The sequence below is a fragment of the Pygoscelis adeliae genome, unplaced genomic scaffold, assembly GCF_000699105.1.
Source record: "Pygoscelis adeliae isolate BGI_AS28 unplaced genomic scaffold, ASM69910v1 Scaffold196, whole genome shotgun sequence".
Taxonomy (NCBI): domain Eukaryota; kingdom Metazoa; phylum Chordata; class Aves; order Sphenisciformes; family Spheniscidae; genus Pygoscelis; species Pygoscelis adeliae.
This window is the reverse complement of record NW_008824936.1, coordinates 1378100-1386177: the sequence shown is the minus strand read 5'-3', so window position 1 is coordinate 1386177 and position 8078 is coordinate 1378100.

Sequence of the window (8078 nt, the reverse complement as noted above, 5' to 3'; positions counted from 1 at the left end):
AAAAAAAAAAAAAAATCACTGCCTGGAGGTTTTGAGCTAGTGCATAAAAGCAAGAATCACTAAGAAATCCATGAACTTTAGCAGTGACATGACACAGCACTTTGGAAAGAGCATACCAGTGACTCCGCTATTTGCTTTTAAAATATTGGACTACCTCTGTTACTTTTAGTTTAGTTTCTCTAAAACATAACTACTTTCTAACATATGGATCAGACCCTCAGCTAGTGTGAATTCCCACAGATGATTGAACTTACCAGGGTTATGTTGAGGGTTTGAAAATTATTAGTGAACACAGCTATCTGTCAGAGGTAATGAGAAAGAATACTTTCCTTTCTAGTAAAGGAAAATATTATTAGTATTTCAAGCTATTTACATACATTCATACCCCAGTGTAATGAGAGTGGAGATCACATCATGCAGAGCTATAGGGCAGCAGATTTAGGAAGTGCGTTAACAGTCTAACTCTTCAGCTGCATTTCTTAGGAAAACGAGATCTGATTGCATAGCCATGCTGTAACGGTGTGCCTGTGTGAGTACACATGGGTACAAGTGTGCATGCAGGGATATGCAGACACATCTTTGCCTGAGTGTCCTTCTGTCATTCCTTCCCCATATCTTTTGCATCTGTTGCCATTCTCAATCAGATTTGCAAGAGGAAGGTTTGAAAATCTTCAGGTTCCTATTACAGTATTGAAAACAGATGACTGAGGGTAGGAGAAAGCCTCTTAGAGGAAGGGCTGCTAAATAAACATACCCTTGATTAGTAATGTAAGACATTATACAGAAAAGAAATGGTCAGAATGCCTAAGCACGAGAAAAGGTTCAACTAGGGCTTGCTTAGGGTAGTGAAATGCATGCGAGATTGAGGCTAGGGACATTTAAATTGTACTTCCTGTTGTCTTTACTTTTTGTGGTGAATGTAGGGATGTTACCAAAAGGTTTTTTTCCATTTCCTTGAGCTGCTCAATGAATTATATGTACCTGTGTCTGAATCAGTGAAGGAAGCAAGATGGTTTCACGGAAACATTAAAAGTGTATCTAATCTACCTAAGCATACAAAACATTATTCAAAACAAGACAGAAAACCTAAGATCTCCATCACTCTTATGATTGATGAATGGAGTTACTTATAAATAAGAGCATGACGGATGTGATATGGGAACAGGTACCAGCCCAGGAATACTAGAGGTGAAGGTCGTGAAGGTTGTAACAGTCATGTTCATCAAATAATTCAGCACTGAATCCTGGTTCAGACTCAAGAGCCATTGGGAAATGTTTCATTTACATGCTGCAACAATGATTTGTTTCCAGAAACTATAGCTATTAAATGAAACAGTGCTTTGCCAAGCTTTGCTGCGGACTTCCAAGAACCACAATCAGTTTCAATGTAACCATTCAAAAATACGGATGTTACCATCCAGTCAAACTAGAATGACGTTGTTCAAGATCACACACTCATTGTCAATTCATGGTGCTTACAAATAATATAGTATCTAAGAATCATGTGCTGTACTAGACTTCAATACTTTAGGTTGACATCTGCAATCTCTATTAAGACAGGACAGATAGCCAGATAGTAAATCCATGGCTTCCCCAGCACTGGGAAAGCGTGGGACTACAGGCAGAGATCTAGGTAGGACTAAGTCTCAAGAAACAGTAAATCATCTGCATTTATTTCATACGGTGGAGAGGATAGGGGTTGCACCACCCAGCCATTTGGGACATGATTATATTCTTTATCCTACATTCAACAAAAAGGGGAGAGGTGGGAATTGTCTCATGTTTCCTACACTTCCCATGAGCATCAGAAATGTCTAATATTAGCAGTCTGTTCCTCCAAAGCTGTTATGCCCTTTGCCTACCCTGAGAGGCCCTTTAAGTTCCCCCTGCACTTCATGATCTCTGGGCACGTTGGAATGGAACTGAATTTGCGTAGAATTATATGTTCCGTATGATAATCCACATACAGTGTCTACAAAGGGGCATGCGTTACCATTGATCTCTCTCACAGCTTTCATTTTCATTCACTGGATTTGAACTTACAGTTCATAGACAATAGGTGCCCTGTTGGGTGTTGCAGTAATGAGTTGGGTTGTGCCTGCAAAACATTCCGATGCAGTTGGGAACCCAAACAGTAACATGAATTTAAAACAGACCAAAACCCCCAGAGATGCAGTATTGCCAACTCCAGCCAAGCCAAGTGCCCACAAAATATGAGATATGATCAATTTTTACAGGCTTTTTTTTAAAAAACAGTCTGTGGCTGCTTTCTCCCCCAGCCTTTTTTTAAGCCTGTATGTTTTATTATAAGCTTTTCTTTTCAGCCAAGAGGACTACAAATGAACTTTTAATGAAAGCCACTGTTCTCACATGAGAATCTAGAACTTTAACAAATAAATCAAGTATTATCTCACATTTAACAAACCCTAAGAATTAGCACACTCTAAGACTATTAAAAGCCTTAATTAAAATAAAGCCAAAGTGTAAAATGTGTTTACATAAAAGACAACACTTACTGTGAGCTAATTTTATAGTTACTTTCCAGTAGTTCAAGATTTTGAAACTGCCAATGCATGTGAAAACTAATTTTTATTTACAGGCAGAAGTATTTCAAAAGATCATTTAATGAGCCCCGAATTCCAGTAATTTACAGGGAAAAAGAATTTATGTGTCTTTTAAAGGTATTGAAATGCTTTATCCAGTTGATTTGGAATAAAACATTGATACTTTGTCTTTGGGAACTCTTTATTTAAGTCAATATTAAATAAATATGATTTACTTAAAAATAGTTCAAACTGGAAAAAACTGAAATAAAAAAATATATTATTTCCAAGGGAAAATACATTATGGGAATCTAGCTGGGAAGCTTTGTTTTACAAAATATGAAATATACAGATCGTTCTAATCACCTTATTGTCATAAGGGATCAATTCAGTAAGTTCTGTGATCAAAGCATTGTGCAGGACTGTCTCCATGTGTATTTAGCATAATTGAGGCTTAAGAATGTTCTTTAAAGAAAGAAAGGTCACCTTTCATTTTGAAATATCATTAGATCACTGGGATCATATGTTAATGTCACTACATCTGTTAAAGCAAAAAGAATATTATTTACTGTACTCTTTTTAGAATTCTAAATATTTTTATTAGAATGGAGAACAGGAACTTGGCTAGTGATTATTCAAAGAGCTAGAAACTCTGACTCATTCCAAAAAAAAAAGGCTGTTCACACCTTACTCTTCTTTTATATCTTCATGCTGGTGTTTCTTTTTTTGTTTGTTGATTGATGATAGTGTCATATCTGCTAGTATTCTTCCATTAAAAAGTAGTTTCCATTTTTCATTACAAAGAGCTTTTCATCCTAGACAAATTCTCTCTTTGATCTGTCCTGTTCTTTTGAGCTTGGATCCTCAAATTCTCGGAGGTCATACCTGAAATTATCCCATCTGTTCTAGCCCAAACTAATATTTAAAATATCTGGACCTGTTCCCCATGATTTTTGTACTGGAGTAGCTTTATCTACAGTGTTACAGTAGCTTCCCATTCAGAACATACACATGACATTCACAGAAGAACTGATATTGATTAAATTAGCTTTGGATAAGCACCAAACATGAATTACAAATGTCCTGTGGGAACTACAGATTCTGTTCCCTCAAGAGATGAGCAGTATGGTGATATAAGTGCAACCAAATAACTGTATTTTTTATTTCTTTCAGAATATGAAAACAAAATAGCCAGGTGGCATTCACACCACTGTTTTTCTAGGACTCCCTAGCCATGTAGGCAGACATATAGTTCATTTACGCCTCCCTATCTTGTCCAAAAATTTTCTGGGAGCTTCAGTCACTATGCAATTTCAAGGTGCCTGCTTCATTGGTACCTGGCATCTAGCTTGTATCTGTAGCTCTATAAAAAATCAAGTTTAAACCGAGCAGTGTAGGATTTATTCAGAGCCACCTTAAGACCCTGGAGAATTCCCCAAACATTAGTCACAATGAACACCATGACTATTTGTTTGATGTAATACCGACAGTGATTCCATCCCCTTATATTATCTAGTTATAATAATTGCAGCATCCATTACAGAGGTAGGAAACATGAGTTTTCAGTCTCATTCTTCTCAAAGGGTTGAACCCACCTTGAAATTTCAAGACAGTATCCTAGTCCTCAAGTCGAGACACTGTGAGTGAGAACACTCAGTGTCCTTTTACTGAAGCTTAACCATTGTGCATCCAGGCACATAACATGGTGGGGTGGATACTAAGAAAGCAAGAGGGAGCCTTATTTTAGCATAGGGGTTAGAACACTCTATGTACAAAGGGGCAGAACTAGAATTCGAACACCTGAAATGTATATATATTTTACACTGGACTAGTATTGGCCAAAAAAACCCAACAAACAAAAAATAAACACTAAAACAAAAAACAAACCAACCAACCAAACCAAATCAGCCAAACAAACAAAAAAAACCCCCAACAACAAAACCCTAAACACATCACCTTTTTTTGTAGGATTATTCTTTAGACCTGTCAGGGCTTTGGACCAGTTCCCCACAAAGCTGCACGGGTACCGGTGCCAGTGCCCAGCCAGGGATGGGAGCAAGGCTAAGAACATGAAGACAGTGGGACCATCTCTTTAGCAGTAGAGTGCTTGTAGGCCACATGAAAACGACTATGTAACCACACTGTTTCCTCTCTTTACTGATTTGTATAGGGAATTTATGCAGTTATGATTTCCCCCTGCACTCTCACACCAATAATCCCTTTCGGGACATCTCCTAATTTTGGTGATACACCTTCTAAATAAGCTGAAGTGGATTCACTCGTTACCTTACTGAGCTTTAACACAGCTGCCATGAGTTGTTTCCCATGGCAGTCCTGTGAAGCACACTGTCTCTGAACATAATTTTCTCTGACAGTGCAGTGCCACATGGCTATCACCTTCACACTTATTCAATATGTTTTAAAGTGTGGACTATGTATAAGATGTGTACGTTATGGCATTCTGTAAATCTTGTGTTTATTTTCTATGTCCTGTATGATTCTTAAGCTCCCTGTGTCCTCTAGTGTCTACCTATAAGCATTGCACAAATTGGCAAACAAATACTTGTTTCCATTTTCTTATCTCAAAACATTAAAAAAAAGATTTCACTCTCCATCCTATAAATTTTCTCCTCTATTCTTTCTTATTCCTTTTTTACTAACTACTATATTATTAATGATGTTTTTATAATTATTCTTGTTAAGAACCAGCAGCATGTATGGCAGTATTGACGATTCTATATATAACCTTCATGCACACACACATGTCTATTATCTAATTATTTGTGTGCTTGCTGGAGATTTTAGCAGCCAGTATGTACATTTTATTGTGAATGTTGATGACAGGTCTTGGTAAGTATTGTGCAGTATTTTCTTACATACTGAAGCACATTCTTCTCTCACTTGGGCATGCCAAACTGTCACTAAGGACAATAGGAGCTGCTTCTATTCATCCTAAAATAATATTTGGGTACAGACCACAGTACATTTTTACAGAATTTGGATTTTAGCCTACTGTGGAAAGCCAGTATGTGAGCACATAATTGACAACTGTTTTATAATACAGATACATTAGGAACAAATTCAAATTCCACATGTGACTTTACTTGGGGCCTTCTGAATTCTTGACTATATAATATTAAAGCGGGATCCAATTAATCTAGTATTAACCGTTTCAAGATGTAGAAACTATAAGCTAGTGCAACTAGGCTCCCACTCAAACCAGAAAAATAAAGATACTTCTAGAGGATGTCATTCTGTAATACCTACCTAGGAAAAGTAGGATGAATTACTCTAAAGAAGTACTTTACTCTCCACATGTGCTAGAATACTTGTCCAGCTTTTACCTGGCTGCACTTACCCACATAATCCCATCCTTAATATCCTTTTAAAACAGGGGGAGTGCATAAGTAGTTATTTTAAGTGTAACAAACCAGTGAAACATGAATAGGTGTTTATTAGATTTGGATGCAATTTACTGCACTAGACTAGTGAAGAACCATCCCACGTGGACTGAATAGAAGTATTTGTGTATCTGCAGAAGCTACTTCACACTGACTGAAGTCAGTATTTCTGACTTCTGTATATTCTGTATATATATTCTATCATATATATATATACACACACAGAATATTCTGTATTTCTGAAAATGTAGCTCTTGGAGGGAAGGAGGCACTCCCCTCCCAACTTGACTTGATATCTCAGGAAGAATGCAGAGTTTTGCCTTTGAAGGGCTGACGAGCCAGTTGAGAGTTTATGGGCAAGGATCAGAGGACAAACCAATGCAGGTGATGTCATAGTAGGCATCTACCAGAGACTGCTTGATCAAGAAGGTGAAGTCCACAAAGTCTTTAGGCAACTGGAGGAGGAAGCCTCATGATTGCTGGCCCCTGCACTCAGGGGAACCACCTGACGTCTGCTAGAAGGGCAATATGGCTTGGCGCAAGCAATCCAGGAGATTTCTGGTGTGTGTTATTGATACTGGGTCGATGCAGGTGATCAACAATCCAGCTAGAGAAGATGATCTGCTGGTTCTGTTACTCACAAACAAGAAGGAACTGGTTGGAAATGCAACGATCAAGGGTCTCATCTGCAATGACCATGAGACTGTGGACTTTAAAATCATAAAATAAGTGAGCAAGTGGTTGCTCAGGTATCTGCTTGGCAGGATCATATGTGAGACTACCATGAAGAGCAAAGGGGCCCCAAAGAGCTGGCTGATTTGCTAGGATGACCTCCTCAGAGTGCAAGAACTATCCGTGCTGATGTGCAGGAAGCTGAGCAAGCGTGGCAGGTGGCTAGTATGGGTAACAGTCAACTGGTCTCAAACACAAAACTGGGATAACTGGGTACTGGTCTCAAACACAAATAGGAAGTACACCTTCCTAGGCCATCCAAGAGAAAAAGAGAGACACTGCCCAAGCATGCAGGGATGGATGCAGGAAAGCCAGTGCTCAGCTGGAGTTGAAACTATTGAAGGATGTGAACGGTGACAAGAAAGGCTTCTGTAAGTAGATGCGCAGCAAAAGTAAGTCTAAAAAAAATGTGGACCCATTGCTCAATGGGGTAGGGGATCTAGTGATAAAGGACATGGAAAGGCTGAGGTAGTCTGTATTTACAGGCAATGCTTGTCCTCAGGAATCTCAGGTTCTTGAGCCTAGTAGGAGCACCTTGAGGAAGGGAAGAATAACCCATGGTACAGGAAGCTAGAGTGCTTCAACAAGTTGGGGACATTCACAAGTCCATGGATCCTTATGGAGCTGACTGATATCACTGAGCAGCCACCTTCTATCTTCTTCAAAACGTTATGATGTTTGGGGGATATTCCTGATAGCTGCAGAGAAACAAACGTCACAACCATCTTCAAAAAGGACAAGAACAAGGGTATGGGGAACAGTCAATAATCTGGAGGGCAGAGCTGCTATTCAGAGGGACCTTGACAAGCTGAAGAAATGGGCTGACAGAGAACTCATGACATTCAGTAAAGACATCTGGGATGAAGTAACCCCGTGCAGCAGTACAGGTTCGGGTCAGGTCACTGCTGCACTTACACTGCTTCTTGTAAGGCTTGTCCTCCACTGGTTCAGGTGGTTCCTGCTATAGTAATTTCTATAACATGCAACTCAAATCATGGGTTACAACAATTTAAAGGTATTTCCATTACAATCTCCACCCCTGGTCCCTTTGGGCCAGGTTATAGGGTTTAACATTGCAATGAACTCCTGCCCTTGCTCCTAGCCTGGCTAGCAACAAGGGGTTCCTGCTACAGTAATTCCTATAACATGCAACTCAAATCATGGGTTACAACAATTTAAAGGTATTTCCATTACAATTTCCACCCCTGGTCCCTTCAGATCAAACCATAGGGTTTAACATTGCAATGAACTCCTCCCCTTGCCCCTGCTCTGGCTTGGAACAAGGGGTTCCTGCTACAGTAATTCCTATAACATGCAACTCAAATCATGGGTTACAACAATTTAAAGGTGTTTCCATTACAATCTCCACCCCTGGTCCCTTCGGATCAAACCATAGGGTTTA